This window comes from Corapipo altera, unplaced genomic scaffold (genome assembly GCF_003945725.1).
Source record: "Corapipo altera isolate COAL_440 unplaced genomic scaffold, ASM394572v1 140b, whole genome shotgun sequence".
Lineage (NCBI taxonomy): Eukaryota > Metazoa > Chordata > Aves > Passeriformes > Pipridae > Corapipo > Corapipo altera.
Window position 1 is genome coordinate 1226820 of NW_020884956.1, and position 17523 is coordinate 1244342.

Sequence of the window (17523 nt, forward strand, 5' to 3'; positions counted from 1 at the left end):
TTGTGGAGGACTTATTCATGTAAAACAGATTAAAATATGCATTCATAATATGTAAATATAGAGTCAATTAACATGAAGCTTTTTTACAGTATAAGTGATTGTAACCTGCCAGTGTCCTCTGGGACGACTTTGAAACTGAAATGCTTCTTCTCTGTAGTCCCAGTTAACAAAAATCAATAAACAGTAAACAGAGCAGTCTGTTGCCAAGTGAGCAGTGTCTGAATAGGACAGTTTAATTTTCAACAGATGAGCAGAATTCACTGGGAACAGATAGACTCAGGAGCCCTGCCTGCATTCCAGGACCAGTTCCAGTAGGCAACAGAAAGTAAAATTCAGAAAGAGGATTAAAATTGGTGTGTTTGGGCTGACTCCTGTCTGGTTTGCCTCAGATTTCATCAGTTACACCCCTATGAAATCAAGATGAAGGGAGTATAAAAACACTGAGACGTTTATTTCCCGTTCCAGTTTGATCTTTTCTTTGATCCTTGAAAGCTTCCGTCAAAGCAAGACAGCTGGAATCTGTCAGGAGGCCTGTTGGGGAAGAAGGTCGTGGTGTGTCAATTTAGCAAAGGTGACATCTTTCCCCTGCAAGTGATTCTGCTCAGAGTCCATGAAAGGGGTGCCAAGGACAGAGGCCAGGCTATTACTAACTCTTACCACTGCCACAATTCACTGTGACTGATGCTGTCAGGGATGCTCAAGTCAGAATAAAGACATAACATTGTTTATACATAAAATTAGGCAAGTCCATGTCTGATTTTTTTTTTCCCCTTGAGCAGGTGGGGTAACTGAGTGATCCTGTGTAACACAGTGTTCTAAGTGGCCATGCTTTGCTCCCTTATCTAGGAATTAGCCTTTTTGAAGTCATAGAATATCCTGAGCTGGCAGGGACCCACAAGGACCATCCAGTCCAACTCCTGGCCCTGCACAGACACCCCAACAATCTCACCCTGTCCCTCAGAGCATTGTGCAAACCCTCCTGGAGCTCTGGCAGTCTTGGGGCTGTGCCCACTGCCCTGGGGAGCCTGGTCAGTGCCCAACCAGCCTCTGGGGGAAGAACCTTTGCCTGAGATCCACCCTGACCCTGCCCTAACAGAGCTCCTGTCATTCCCTGGGATCCTGTTCCCAGTGACAGGATCTAAGGGAACAGCATGAAGCTGTGCCTCCTGTATGAATTCTCCCTATACGAACACACGTAACAAGATATTTGAAAATTATTACATGGGACCTGCTTATGTGCCATGCTCTGTTCATAGCTCTGAATTTCATTTTGCACATGATCCTTGATCCTCATGACCACACCTTTAATTGCATTAATCCAAACTGCAAATAGCCTGCATGTTTCTGGCAGTGCAGAGTTTGGCTCAACTGAGTACAAAACTGAGTTTTAAGTAGATTGACAAGGGTTTTGAGCATTTGGTATGTTCAGCTTTTGAAAGCAGTTTCTGCTGAAAGTCTGTCTGCTTAAAATTCAAGCACTCTGCAACTAAGGAACTCCAAAAAGAGGTAATGAACCATAAATTATTGCCGTTAGATATTTAATACTCAATCAGTATGTGCTCTCTCATGCATATCCCACTGGCATTGCATTTATTCTGACAGTGTGGTACTGGTTCAATTACTTTGCTCATTTACAATAAAAGATTAATGAAAAGAGGTATATTTTAGTTCACAGAGATTAATTGCATCCCCTACTTTCCCTACTCTAGAAATATTCAACCCATAATCCTGATAGCTTTTTCGTCAACAAGTACATGGAAAATTAATAGACTTTCTTCTGCTGGAATCCTCGGTAGGCTTGCAGATACAAACATCCAGGGAAAAGCTGACTGAAAGCTGGCTTTCTGGTATGGAGGAATTAATTTACCTCCTCTCTCTCACTCTTTCTCTTTCCTTTGCTCTGTAATCCGTTCTGATGACACTTTGAATTAGCCAGAAAAAAACCCCAAACAACAAAACAGGTTTTATGCAGCAAATGTTTGATACCAGAACAACCTTTGTCTTATGTCATCCAGCTAAAACTTGTGGTGTCTTTTCCTACTGATGTGTGTCCAAAGAGAGCTGGTCATTGTGAGGGGGGATGGACATTTCAAGAGCTTTCTGGGGTGTTCATGCCTTATAAAATTTATCAGCCTCTAAATTTGCAGAGTACTTGCTAAGGTTACTAGTAAAATTTATTTTTAACCTTGTCATGAATGGAGTTGATACCTGCTTAAAATTGCAAAGTTTCTCATGTAGTTTAAGGCTGAATAATCTCTTGGGAATTTCAGTTTGGAGTTGTGGCTCTACTGTGTAAAGATAACTGGGGGGGGAAAAAACCAACGAAAAAGGCATCATGTGTGCTTTGACATGTAGGGAGAGAAAGACATCTTGTTTTATAGGAGTTCTATCCACATTAAGAGGAAAATGAATCTACGAAAAAGGCCATAACTACGATATCACAAGAAAACACAGCAGGGAAAGTCACTTATAAAAACACAAATTCGAGGCTTCCATGCAAGCTGCAGGACCTCAAGGCAGATCTTCAGCACTCCACATTTGTAGCAGGGCAGATTTCAAGAGGATTGCTTTGAGTTCAGCTTAGATAAACATGCAGAAGTTCAGAACTTATCACAAATTGCTAAACCTGTTCAGCTTACAAAACTAGAAGGGAAATCTGATTAAAGGAATAATTCCTATAATGTTACGGCATTTGTGGATCTGTTCGCTACTGGAAACTAACAGTTGGGGGAAAAAAGGATAAAACATTTCAGTATTTTGAACTTTAAACATTGATATAAAAGTAGATGTACACTTTAAATATGTATCTAGTAAATGCACGTGTTTTACCTAAATTGTTTGCCTCTCTCCATGGTCATATAGAAAAGGCTCTTGGAACTCCCTTTGAAATGCTTCCTGGATATCCTGCTCCAGATCTACAGTAAAATATGTAACAACTCACTTAAAGTCTACATCCAACTCAACCTCAAAATGCAGTTTTATGCATTATGATTCTTTCTAATCTGTACTATTTTCCATCTTATTAAGGCTCAACATTAATTCAGACTTAGAGAGCAGAATGAAAGCTGACCTGGTTTGTGATGGGATGGCACAATTTCTGAGCAGTTTAGGCCAAGGTAAAGGAAGACTCCTGACTTCAAGGAGTCTCTGTGCTCTGTGGCCACTGCACAGCCAGATTTGTCTCTTCAGAGGTCTGAACAAAGCTGTGGATAAAATATTCAGGCTTGGGTTGTTGGCATCTTACTAATGAGGGCTCGAGAGGGCTGTTTAATCCACCTGGAGTAGGGCCTGTGCCTCTTTCTTCAACTTTGTCTTGCTACCGTTGGACAGTAGAAGGGATTCTGAGTTCTCAGCTTGAAAAGGAGGGATTAAATCACATATGCTTGTACAGGTTCTGAAGAACTGAAGTTAGACAATATTACTTAATCCGTGATACTCTTCTTGTATGATGCTGTTGTTCATTTTCCTCATCTCGCTGAGCATGGGGCATCTCTCCAGAAATGATTTCACTGGGGGGAAAATGTTGTTTGCTGTTCTTTGGGATAAACTGGGTTTGCTTCTTGGTACTCTTTAATGAGAGTTGAATAGTTTGCTGGTAGCTACATCTGATTTAGAAAACTGCAGCAAACCGCTGCTGCAGCATGTAATTCTTTTCTGTGTGAAGACTGTTTTAAATCTGAGTAATTTAGCTTATTTCATGTCTGTCTATGCCCACTATTTCTTTGAGTGCTGGATGATTCCATATTTAATTTCTGATCTTTCGACTAGCGGATTTTTTAATTTAATAATACAATAATATGCTTTAGAGCTGCCTGTAATTACTTGGAAGATATGACTTCTCTTTGTGTAAGTTATATGTCTGTAATTAAAAGAAGATCTGGCATATATATCTCCAGTTAATAATACTCATGATAATAGAAAACTTGTGTCGATTTTAATAGGAAACAATTTTTAATTTGCTTTTATTGAATCCTGTGTAAATTGACACAAAACTGCTTCCCTCCCATTGCACAGTATGCCTGAAGGAGGAAATCTGATACAAAGACAGTTTTAAGTTCTGCATGTAGAGCCTGCTTTGAGCACCTTTGCAGAATTCCACGTGGAGCTGTGTCCTGCCATTGGGTTTCTCTGCAGGGACATGACACAGCCAAACTTGCAATGGTGGAGAATCATTTGTCTTAACCCTTGTGGGCACCAAAGCCGCGTGCACAGCTCAAATTCTGACCTTCACCCCTTTGTGCAGAGGTGGAATTTTAGATGTTTGTCCTCGGTGTGTCACTCTCCACAGCCTGAGAGATGAGCCTGAAAGTCAGACCAGAGTTGGTGGGTTTAAATCCCCAGTGGCACAGAGCAGGCCTGAGGTCAGGATCGAGCTCCAGGTCCAGTGTGACAGGAGACAAAAGAGACTGTCAGAGCTTTTTTCTACAGCATCCTTTATTTCTTGACACATATCATCAAATCACAGACTGGGTTGGGTTGGAAGGGACCTTAAAGATCATCCAGTCCCCCCCTGCCACGGGCAGGGACACCTTCCACCAGCCCAGGTTGCTCCAAGCCCATCCAACCTGGCCTTGGACACTTCCAGGGATCCAGGGGCAGCCACAGCTTCTCTGGGCAACCTGTGCCAGGGCCTCCCCACCCTCAAAGCCAAGAATTCCTTCCCAATATCCCATCTAACCCTACTGTGTCAGTGTGAAACCATTCCCCCTTGTCCTGTCACTCCAGGCCCTTGTCCATAGTCTCTCTCCATCTTCCTTGTCGGCCCCTTCAGGTATTGGGATGTCGCCAAAGGATTTTTTTTGTCCCAACATAAGAATGAAAAATGTTTTGAATATCTTGAGGCACGTTGATGGTTCTAGACTAGAACTCCAGAAGTTATAAAAAAAGGAAAATCTTTACATTCTGCTATTCCTTCCTCAGTCTGATTACCCAGCTCATTGTTAATATTCTGCATGAACATTTTGTCTCTGTTTCTCTGTTTCATACCACAGAAGGACTGGGTGGTCTGTAATTTGAAAGTGCAATTATTCTTCAAGCAGAGACACCCCTTGAAATAACATTCACAGTTCAGCAAGTCTTACTCATACAGAACTCCATCTTATTGCACCCCAAATCCTGAGCCAATTAATTCGGTGTGTATTAAAAGATGAAAACAAAGGATATTTGAGAGAGAAAGATGTATTTTTGAACTGGATTTGTTGATCTTGTTTCACTTTCCCTCCAGTCTGTCTTCTGCCTTCTATCACAGACCACATCTTAAATTGTAACATTTTCAATCTCTTTGAGACTCTTCAAAAAAAATCTGTTGTAAAACCGTATGTTTTTCTACATCTTAAGTCTTAACTGATTCTTAATCTAAAATTTTGGACAGATAATTTTCCACAGCCCTCATTAGATAAATCAGAGCACCTGTTTCTTTAGCATTTGATTTTCTTGCTGTTGCAGTCAGGGATGGACCAACCAAGGGAGAAAAGAAGAGCATTGATCTCTTTTTTTCCACTTGACTGAGTAAGATCTCTGGTGATGTTTGCTTCTAGGATGTAATTCAAAAGTTCAGGAAAATCAAAATTTACTTCAGAAATCTTTGAATATGGCTTATAGTGGATAATTACTTTTTTTGGTGTATGTATATAAATATTAAACCCAGGAAAATCTCTGTATAGACCTAGCTTCATTAATTAAAAATTGGCTTATACAGGTATTGATTCTTTAGTTCAGCAAAAACAAGGCAAAGAGCCAAATGATGATGTGTCTTGGGGGAAGAAAATCTAGCAAAACACTTTACATCAAGCCAGTAAAAAGAAATATGGAATAAGAAACATGGACTGATGTGTTGAATTCTTTTCATGATCTAGAATGCTGACTCAGACTGCACAGAATTTGAATTATTTTCTTGAGGAGGAGGAAAATCACCTTCCTACTAAAAAATGCAATCAAATATCCAATGTAATTCTGCTCTTCCTTTAAGAAAACAAGGCAAACTTTAGTTATTTTACTTATAATTCAATTCTACTGAAACTTAGTGTCTCAACCTTATTGATTAATGCAATATTTTAAATCAGAGCAACTCAGTGAATGACTTTGTTAGGCAGAATAAGCAGAAATCAATCAGTGTACATATCAATAGTTGCATATAAGGGTGGTTCTATTGTGTTCTCAGAACTGTTGTCCTTTAACAACATCCTTTTTCCCTGGAGTCAAATAGGGAAGGCAGGGAAGAAAGAAGTTGCTTGAATGTCTGAGTCAAATATACTTTAATATTGCCCTCAGTGTCTCAAATCCTCATTCTGCTGCCTCCCTACCCTGACACTGCTTAACTCCCTGAAAATAAATGGACTATATCAGTTTATAGAAGGGTTTATATGGCAGAGGCAATTGCTCCTCAGGAAATTCCATCTGCCTCTACATACTGGGGCTCAAGAGGGAAGAGCAGGCGCAGTCTGAGCTGTAAAGCTTAAAATTACTTATGCATTATAAATCATGTAAGGGTGAGGAAAAGTTCTAGAAGCTTAAAGGGTAATGTAGGTCAAGCTTGGGTATCTTTTCCCAAAATCACACTGCAGTGCTTCCATGATCAGCCTTTCCATGCTTGAGATCCCGGAGTTCTCAAAATTGCTCTTAGTTGGGTTTTTATCCAATGTCTTATTTTTTCACTGTTGTTTTTTATCCTCCAAAAGTAATAGTTAAGGATGGTAAAACTGGTTAATAGTGGGAAAATTCGTAGATGCTTCATTAAGTGGATTTTCTTTTGTACATTTACAAACAATACCTCTGAATCTCCATAAATTTGGAGATTTTCTTGTGTTCAATTTAATGTTGATGTGAAAAAATATGGAATTTCATTGCCTGGCCCTTCTGTATCAAAAATTCTACTGGCAAAGCAACATATCCTGATACTGGCTATTCCACTAGATTTTGTGTTTCGTTTCTTAAGGGTAAAACTGTTGAAAACAGCATTTATTAGCTGAGAGAGTGGGCATTTTTACTAAACTAAACATCACCAAAAAAGTTGTTATAGATCACTATCTTTACAAAAAGGTAATTGGGTGAGAAAGTTGATTAGGGATCAGTATTTTCTGCCTTTTATTACAGATTATTTTGTATTTAAGTCTAACACCTGAGGCTTAACATTTTTTTATGAACTTAACTTTCTAGAAAGAAAACCAAAACCAGGAGTTGAATTCATGATGTTGGGATAACTTGTTCTGTACAACAGCAGTTCTTTGTGAATATATTTAATGACATCTAAAGAGCTGTCATTAACTACAGGGAAAAAAATAGTTAATTATGTCTACAAGTAAAGAAACAGCATTCTAAAACAACTTAGAAACTCACCTGTTGCTGAAGGAAAGGCATGTGTTTTCTTCTTCCTTCATCAAGAAGGTAATGGAGCAGTATATTTTTAGGGATAGCAATATTGATGGTGACATATGTCTCACTTAAGCAGACAAAGGAACAAAAACCTTCAGAGTACTATTGAGGGTCCAGTGGCTCCAAGATTTATGCCTAATTTTGTAACTGGTGTATGTTTGCTAAACTTTTTGAGCTTTTCTAATGGCAAAAAGAAAAGTAAAGTACACGAGAAACAAGTTAAAAGAAAACATTGCACAAGTGCTGTTTGACTAGTTGTTTAACCTTCCCACACAATATAAATCATTCTGAGGAAATGCGTCTGTGTTGGAGTTCTGAGGTTTTGTTCATAGAATTATAGAATATCCTGAGCTGGAAGGGACCCACAGGTCCATCCAGTCCAACTCCTGGCCCTGCACAGACACCCCAACAATCCCACCCTGTCCCTCAGAGTGTTGTCCAAACCCTCCTGGAGCTCTGGCAGCCTTGGGGCTGTGCCCACTGCCCTGGGGAGTCTGGGCAGGGCCCAACCAGCCTCTGGGGGAAGAACCTTTTGCTGAGATCAAACCTGAACCTGCCCTGACACAGCTCCAGCCATTCCCTGGGTCTGTCCCTGCTCACAGAGAGCAGAGATTGGAGCTGCCCCTCGTGAATAAGGTGCAGACCCCAGTGAGCTCTGCCCTCTGTCCCCTCTCCTCCAGCTGAACAAGCCATGTGCCCTCAGCTACTCCTCTTATGGCCCCTCCAGGCCCTTCCCCATCTTCTTTGCCCTCCTTTGGACACTCTCCAATGGTTCAATCCCTTCCCTACATTGTGTCCCCCCAAACTGCCCCAATGTTGAGGTGAGGCCGCTCCAGGGCAGAGCAGAGGGGGACAATCCCCTCCCTGATGCCCCAGGACAGGGATGTCCCTCCTGGCTGCCAGGGCACTGCTGACTCAGGGACAACTGGCACCACCAGGACCCCCAGGGCCCTTTCCTGGCTCTGCTCTCCAGCCTCTCATTCCCAGTCTGTCCGTCCATCCGAGGTTGCCCCATCCCAGGGGCAGAATCCACTGTTGTACTGTGCTGCCAATACAATCATTGGGTATGTCCTGCATCTGCTTCAAAACCACAGGAGTTCAGGTGTGGGATAAAAAGTAAAGGATTAAACTAAAAGTGGAAAGGGAGATGTGACTGAGCCATCTGAGGTAAGGGTGGCAAGTCAAAATAAGTTGTAGTCATTGCTTTTGTGAGCCAGCTAAACTTAGAGCATGAACCTTCTACATATTTATTTACCTTTTTTTAAACACCCTCAAAGATAAAAAGAGCCAAATTCAGGCATCAATTAATGCAGCTCTGCTGTTGATGTTTGAGACATTACTTGTCTAATAAAGGTATGATGACAATACTTGGATCCTTTGTGTTCTAGAAACTGAGTATTCTACTTCAAAGTGAGAGGTTAGATGTGTGTGAACATGCCTGGAGCTGAGAAGGAAAAGGAGATTGATGGTAGCCAGCCTCCACAGATGAAACTTGGGATAGATCAGTTCCATAAAGAAGAGAGAAGGTGAGGTGATGATTTCAAGGATAAGTACATAGACATCCTCACCCTGTGCAGGGGAAATCATATCAGTTTATTTCTTGCAGCAATGAGAAGCACCAAAATCCATTAAGACCAAACAGTTCTTTGTGACGTTCTTTACTCTGCTATTGCTCTTCGACTATGACATGTCTGAGCTGGCTCAAACACTCATTTGGGGGCATTTTTCTCATGAAGGTAACTGTCAGTATAATCAGTAGTTCAGCTGGACTCAATAGTTTGCTGTTCAAATAAAGAAAAGGAAAAAAGTGTGTATGTGTGGGGAACACCTTTATAAAAAGCCACTTTTCTGTATCTCTTTGCACTTAAGGCAATGTTGCAGCTACAAAGCTGACTTAAAGGGAACTTAGTTTGAAAGAAAAAAGGACTACACGAAACAATTGGCTGTAAATGCATAGATTCTGTGACATCTGGTAAAAGAATTGGTTCTTGTGGGTTAACAGGATAATAAAGAGAAATTCTTGGAGCTTGTTCTTTTGTTTGGTCTTTGTCAGAACATTGTTTTATTTAATGTCAGTCTTTTAAACAGACATCAGGTCTTTGCACTTAGTCAGCTGCAGAGATGTTCTACCAGTCAGTCTCTGCCACCACTGACTGTCTTGCTGATCTTGCCGTGACCCAAGTGTGGAAGAGAATGCTTTGAAAGGCTTATTTCTTCCTCTGAAGGAGTTAGGCACTATACCTTGTAGTCATTGAGATTATACTGAGAAGGTAAAAAAAAAGTCTCAAGTTGCCAAAGTAAAACTCACATTGATTTGTTTGTGACTCTGGGGAAGAGTTACTGCCAAAGATTCAAGAAAATAGTACTACTTTGAAGGGTGACAATAAAAGAAGCCAGGAGGTGTAGTGTTTTTTTCCCAAAATAGAAAAGAAATGGCTGGTGGGTAAACAAGAGAGTGGGAGAGTCTTGACAGGGAAGAATTGGGTCATTGTGGAAGGGGTGATGTGCCCCTGACAAAAGGCACCAGTTGGGCAGAGCAGTCAGATTCAGACCAGGAGAGAGGCAAAAAAATTATATGAAAGCTAATGACATTATTAACAAACTTATCACACGTATTTCAGAATAAGACTTGATGTGAATACAACTGAAATGACCAGCTGGTGCATTTGTAATCCTTGAACCTTTTGGTTTTATCCTCTTCCAAACTCTCTAGTGATTTTTCTTCTGTGAATTGTTTTTTCTTTGCAATCTCTATCTCACTATAGGGTTCTCTATTCAAAGCAGAAAATGAAAGAGTGGAAAAAGGAAACTGAACCATTTCACAAGAAATTTATTGCAGATAGCAATTTAGTAGACTCATTATCCCAGCATGAGGAAAATACAGTAGAATCCTAAGAAAACCAACACAATACAAATGCAGTGAATATACCCAGTCATTGAATAGACAATATCATAATTTCTCAGTTCAGGTTAATAAAGATCCTAATTCATTTTGCTGTAATAGAATGTATTAAGTAAATGTTAAGTGCTAATTAGTATCCTGCTATTGAAAAAGCAAGAAGTAGATCACATGAGATGAGTTCAAACCAGTAGAAATTCTTAAGTTTCTGGATAATTGAGAATTCTATACCTAAGGTACAGGCAGAAGCCTCAGTAGCAAAAAGGTTAAAAATTCTTGTAAGAATTATCCAAGCAAGTCTAGTTACAAAAAGAAAATAGATTCACCGCGGAGTTGGTGGGGAAGGGCAGTTTTAAGTTTTTAATATATATTTTAAGACTGCAGCAAACAAACTAGAAAGGCAGTTTCAGCACTGCTGGTACCATTAAGTTTTCTTCATTGCAGCAGTTTTAATGTATGCTGTTTCCTGATGGATTCCTTCTTGTATCCCCACTAAACACTTTTTTTAAATGCAAAGACACCCTTGTAAATGGAGTCACCAGAGCTGGTCAAAACCAGTGAAAAGGCAGTGATTTTGTGGAACATATTCTGACTGGCTGTGAAAATCAATAACACTTCAGACACTGCATTTAGATATATGCTCATCTCTGTGGTATATCCCAGCTTTTGACTCAATAGGAGGTTTTGTTCCGTGGATGTGCAAGCCATGCTGTAAACTCTGAGAAACTCTCAGTAAACTCTGCTGTCTTGAAGGGAATTGCATTTGTCAACCAGCTCTGACAGCCTAACCCAGGCTTTCCCCACCACTACAGAAACAGTAATTCTAATTTAGATGGTGAAGTGATAAGTAGTGCGTCAATTTATTCTTAAAAGACACATTTCATAGAATCCTAGAACAGTTCGATTTGGAAAGGACCTTAAAGATCATCCAGTTCCACCTGGGCAGGGACACCTTTCCACCAGCCCAGGTTGCTCCAAGCCCTGTCCAGCCCAGCCTTGGACACTTCCAGGGATCCAGGGGCAGCCACAGCTTCTCTGGGCAACCTGTGCCAGGGCCTCCCCACCCTCACAGGGCAGGATTTCTTCCAATATCCCATCTAACCCTACTGTGTCAGTGAGAAGCCATTCCCCCTTGTCCTGTCCCTCCAGGCCCCTCTCAATAGTCTCTCTCCATGTTCCTTGCAGGCTCCCTTCAGGCACTGCAGGGCCACAGTTAGGTCACCCCAAAACTTCTCTTCTCCAGGTTGAATAATCACAATCCCAGTTCTCTGAGCCTTTGCTCACAGCCGAGCTGCTCCATCCCTCTGATCACCATTTCAAGTCTCTATCCACATTATAGCAACTGTGAGCTGATGCAGAAAGCACAGTTTGCCTGACCAGCAGCACACACACCAGAATGTTGAGTTTACAGATTTAAACTTTGTTGACTTATGGTGAATTAACACAGCAACTAATGAAAATACTCCCTGCTGTTACTGGAGTTCAAAAGGTCTGGCACGTGAAGACTGCATGTTCAAATGAATTCAGGCAGGTAAGGGATACTTTCTCAGTGAAACTGTTCCCAGACACCTGGGAACTGTGCAGTATCCACATGCCATAAAAACCATCATAGCTGACCCTTCCAGCAGATCAAAGTTTACTGTGGTTTGGGCTCTCTTTTGTGTAGTTCAGTACCAAATATCTAAGTGCAGGTGTAATGGTGACTCTGTTAGTAAAAACCAAATATTGACAAGAGTAATCTCTGACTTGTCCAGTCTGTGTAGGATCCGAGTGCTCGTAACAGACTCGGTAGTACCACCCTCAAAAGGATAAATGTGCAGTGAGTGGCTCAGTGTGCTGAACGTTATCATGGGAATGAAATATAAAAGAGTTGCCACAAATAGCTTGTCGTGGTTTTGAAAGCTGCATACAAAGAACGTTGCCTTGTGCAGCAGTGTGGAATTGCAGCAGTTATTTGCAACAGGGTGTATATTACTGGTATCAATACTTGCAACACCAGGCCACCCTTCCTTGAAGGGAGAGAGGACAACCAACACATGATTAGGACATACTGGAACTTGGGTAGAGTAGAACTTAGAAACTTCAGGGCTGGAGATGGAAGGTCTTGGCCTTTTGCCCTCAGCAGCAGCATTTGCTTTATAGGAGGAACTCGACAGCTTGGCTGTCTTCCCTCTCTTCACCCCAATTCAGCCCCAACGCCAGCTGTGGTCTCATTACCTGCTTTTAATTTTACTTTCTTAAACTAGAAACCTGTTCTTTGGGGGTTTCTAGACAGCAAAGTAAAATATCTTCACCTCTAAGTTCCCCAGCTCCTCTGCCACTGCTGCACACGTGTGTGATTACTGCACCAAACCCTTATCCTGACTAATACCACAAAAATGTGGGCATTTATTGCTTCCTGAGGGGAACCAGCTACAAATCTAATTTTAGGCTTCTGCTGAACAGTGGGCAGAAAGACTGTTCCTGTTCGTTCAAGGACTTCACTGTATTGTTGCAAAGGCAACATCTGTGCAAGTGTTTGCTTAAACTTTGGTTTTGACTGACCTTTTTGGGTCTGTGAACAGTCTGAAATGTGTCGAATAGATATCTTATTGACACACAGAGCAAACTGGAGAAGTGGAGTCTTATGTCTCATAAAACTTGACAGAGTAGACTGAAAATGTATGCTTTTATTTAGTTCAATATAAAAAAGAATAGATGACCTTAATCCTTTCTCTGTTAAGAAGAAAAATGTGTTCTTATAATTAGTTATGTTAACTACTTGCCAGAGTCACTTTGTGCCATCCCAAGACCTTGTAAACCTTTACCAAATTGAGCTATTGAAATGCACTTTCAGATAGACTTCCTGTAATGGATTTGTATTTGTGCTGCTGATGCATTCAAGAGAAGTTATTGAGTCCTTCTATGCCTCTTTGCCCATTCATTCAAATGGTACCCATAGAAAGTGTTTTCCAGAGCTAATGCTGCATTTTCTGTGGCTATATTTTTATAAACTCATTAAAATTACTTTTTTATGTGAATGCTACTCTTTGGGGATGAGATTTCAAAAAGTCTTCTACTTGAGAACAGCAGGGAGAAAAATAAAGTCCATTTAGCAGTGCACCAGACTTGGTGTACAATAAAGTATGTATTAAGCACATGAAGAAAACTTGTACCAAATGAGGTGCTTCAGCATGTGAGGTGGAGTTCTATATGTGACATAAATGTGGGGAAACTTACTGTTGTCACTGAGCTGTTGCAGAATTAAGGATCTAATTTTAATTGAGTTTCCATGTAATGATGACTTCAACAGTAATTTACTAACTTTAATTAAAATACTTTCCAGCTAATCTTTGGACATTATCCCTTTAATTATAAAAGGCATCTGTTATATTAATAGCCTTGGAGATGGCCTTATTTGCTTTAAAATGTAGGTGCATGTACAATTAAACTTTTGCCATGTTTCACTGTGTTCTGGGCAGGATCAGTGACCATTAAGCATTACAAGGTTTACAGAGCTGTGATAATGAAGCAAATTTGTGCTGAAAACCTGTACTTCAAGGGAGTATTAAAGCTCATTAATTTCATTAGCTGAATGCATCTTCTTCAACATAATTTTAAAGAAATCTTGCTACACCATGTAAGAGTACTGTGGCACTGCAGAATGGACCAATTTATTTAATAACTGTGACTTCATAGCAAATAAACATTTTCACATGATTAGTCTAATAGTGTGCTAAGGCAGGATTTTCTTTCAAAGTTTGGCATTTTCTCTTTTGCATATTTCTGAACTGCATTCAGCAGTGACATGTTATATTCCACATCATTAGGAACTAGTACAGTCTCAAGAAATGATATTGCTGGTACAGAACAAGTGAAGCTCAGAGTTACACAAACAGGCTCAAGCGTGAGCAGAGCTGGAATCTAGGATGGGAGGACAAATCAAACTGATGTCTGAGGAGGCTGGAGTTGGCTGCTTTCAACTCAGCTCTTGTCTTATTCTTGCAACTCTTTCAAGCTTCAGTTGTTGCCTTTTCTACAGATATGAATCGGAAAAATCTAGTCTTTTGGGACTGCTGTTCTAGTTGTACATCTTTCTTCTGAGCTCTTTTATTTCCTGAAGTAAGAGAAGACTGCAGCTCTCTACTAATTTTTTTTTTTTCAGTAGCTGGGAAGGGTACACTGTGGAGGAGAAAGGAAAGAAAAGCTGTTTCTTTTGCTGAGGGGGTTGGTAAAAGCTTGAAGGTGCACAGTTTTAGGACAAGAGACATACTGAATGTCAGAGGAGTTTATGATGAGCAAGGGGAGTTTTAGGAGTGAAGTGGACTGAGCAAGGTTGGCTTTGAGGTGTGTCTGTGTCAGTTCAGTGTGGGGTGGTGCAAACAAGACCCAGAGTTCTTGGAGACAGAGGAACCCTCCTTTCCCCTGGTTGGGCGGGCAGAAGATGTCATTCACACCTGTTTGGGTCAGCTTTAAACACCTTCCTGACCGTTGTTTTGGGAGACCACCTACCAAAAGACGAACTCCCCTTCTTCTAATGAACCCATTTTCGTACTGATGCAATGGAAGTGCTAAATTAGGATCAGAAGGGACCTCAAGGATCACCCAGTCCAACCTTTCCTGGTAGAAACAAATGTTGGTTTGCATTTGTGAGGGCCCTTTATTGTGTTCTATAGGGTTGGCTCTGTCCAGCTACCAAATTGTGGTATGTCAGAGCTGACACCTCATAAAGGCTGTCTCCATATTTAGGTGAGTGTTTGTCAGGCTTTGGTTGCCTTTTCAAGAGTTTCATGTCAACAACAAAAGATGGTTCTCTACAAAATGTGATTGTGGTTTCTGCTGTGAAAGGAGCAGCATCCCAGGCTCCACTACTGGTTTCAGAATCCCACTGACAGCAGTGTTATTGTCAAGAGGCTGGTAAAGGGTGTCAGAATTTAACCTGAGTCAGCCTCCTGGAGATTATACAGCCTCAACCAGTTAAGCATTTTGGTTACCTAGCTGTTATTCCAAGAAATACTTGCTTTTCTAAAATAACATGCTATCGGTGATATTCAGTGCTGCACTTAAAAAATGAAAATGTCTAAATATCCTTTCTTTGACAATACACTATTACATAAATATTTTCCCCCTTTTTCTCTTTTCTAATGTGAGATCTAAGTGTTGTGGACCCTAAATTTAAAGAATCTCCATAACCCAGCTGCCTAACTAGAAGTGCTTACTGGAAATTGTTGCCTTCATATCTTCCACATGATAATTGTATGCTTTATTTATGTGAAGAGCTAAAGACAAAGAAACCCCACCTGCTAAAGTCAGAACAGTTTAGTCTGGCAGGGATGCATCTCATAAGGATAGCTTAGTCTAAAGGCTCAGTTTTGCTGTTAATTGAAGAACTTTACTGCACCCACTCAATGAGTTACTAAAAATGTACCCCCCACAAATAAACACCACTCTTTACTTTTAGAGAAGTCCCATATTTGTTTCTGTACTGAAGGAAGTAATTTAAATAACGACTTGATCATTATAATGATCATAATTCATCATAAAATTGGTTTAGCTAATATTAACTCTGAGCCTCTTTCCGTAGTTCTTGTTCCTCTGGAGTAAGAACCTTCTGTACAGAACCTTCTGTACAGTCTGAATTATGGTTTTGTTTCTGGTGGGTCATTCTCCCTGCTGGTTTGGTACTGTGTATTTCCAGAAGTGTCCCTTTGCTTTTTGCATAGTCACTATTCTTTTTTTAATAGGCAGAAGATGCAATAAGAAATCCAAGAGAACCAGATGTTCCTAAAACGGTAAAAATCAGGTTTGCAGTTATGAAAAATAAGTTTAAAAGTGATTCCTTAAGCATGAAACTTAATTTTTTCAAATAATGGCAGTACATTTTCTCATAAAAATATAAACCTGTTATTTCTTCTGTCCCAAGAAGGGTATTAAGACAGGGAAAGTGCAGCCCATATAATTTTCCTTGGTGCTGGTTATTTCCAAGCTCTCTGCATTCATTGTACACGCAACACAACATCAGCTGTAGAAAGAAGGGCAAAGATCTTGACACACGTGCAAGAAGCAGCCAAACCTGAGAGCAGGGAGGAAACCCTTCATCCAAAGCCAGGCTGGTACTGCAGGGGTTCACTGAGAAGACTGTTCTGAAATTTCAGTTCTTTCCTTAATCACTATCATGCGACACCAAGGGTTTTGTGTAAATCTTGTCTCCTGGCTGAGAAGGGTTTGCATTTCAACACGTTTTCACTGAACTGTGTTGTTTACCAGGTTTTGTTGGAGCGTAGGTTTGGTGGGGTTTTTTCCCTTCTTTCCCTGATTTGTCTGCTTTAAGTCACAAAAGTAGCATCTCCCCTGATTTACACAACCAAGAGAAATCCTCAACCAGAAAGCAATTGTTGTTAATTAGTATCACACTGCCTTAAAGAAGAGTTGTTGAGTCTTTTAATTTTGCATAGTTGATTTTATTTTAATGTCCCCGCAGACTGCTTTCTCCATGAAGTTTAGTGATGTTAATGATAGTAAAGTCATTTGCAATTACTGTGATACAACTTTGGTTAAGACAAGCTAAAAGGAGAATTGAGCTAGAAACTAGTGATCCTCTCCTTATTTAGTGGTTGCTTTTAATGATGTAATTTAGTTGAAGGGTATCTATGAGACGCCTTGGGGTAGAAAGATGTTTGCCTAAAATTAAATCAATGACCTGAACTTTGTGGCACAGACAATATTTCAGTGTGGTAAAACTGTGGGTCAGCTTCTCTGCTTCAGTTAACTTGATTTGACCTCACTGGAGTCTTTGTGCTGCTTCCAAAGTGACTTCCAGTCCCATTATCTTCCATGGAAATATTCATCAAAGCCCCGATCTGTTTTGAATAGGAACCACTTGGCAGAAGAGAGAACGTGTGCCACCCTCTCCCTCATGTTTTTATAATCCTATTTTTGAAGAGCATAACACTGCTTCTATTACAATGGTTCCAGTGCCAATGTTTTCGTTATGAATAGTCTATACTTTGAGGGGAGGGAAAGGTGAAAATAGAAGGCAGCATATGCTACATTTGGATTTTCTTAATGTGCAAACCTTTTTCTAATTACAGAATGAAAAGACAGGCTTTCATCACACTCTAGGTATTTGTAGAAATAATGTTGTCTGCAGTTACTGTGATAGGAGACCAAATAGAACACAATGAAAAATGAAAATAGAAATTTTTTCAATCTTAATGCAAGGTGTTGTTAATGCCCCTAACCTTGTTTGTCCTACAATGCTGATATTGAAATTG

General features: G+C 40.3%; 1 long non-coding RNA gene across 1 annotated transcript; it reads right to left on the reverse strand.

Annotated features, from left to right (window-relative positions):
• Positions 1–212: 212 nt before the first annotated feature.
• LOC113956821 lies at positions 213–7553 on the reverse strand. The gene is made up of 2 exons (XR_003530960.1): positions 7336–7553; positions 213–531 (listed from the first exon to the last, which is right to left on the reverse strand). It is a non-coding gene; the product is annotated as an uncharacterized LOC113956821 (long non-coding RNA).
• Between the last annotated feature and the right edge of the window lie 9970 nt (positions 7554–17523).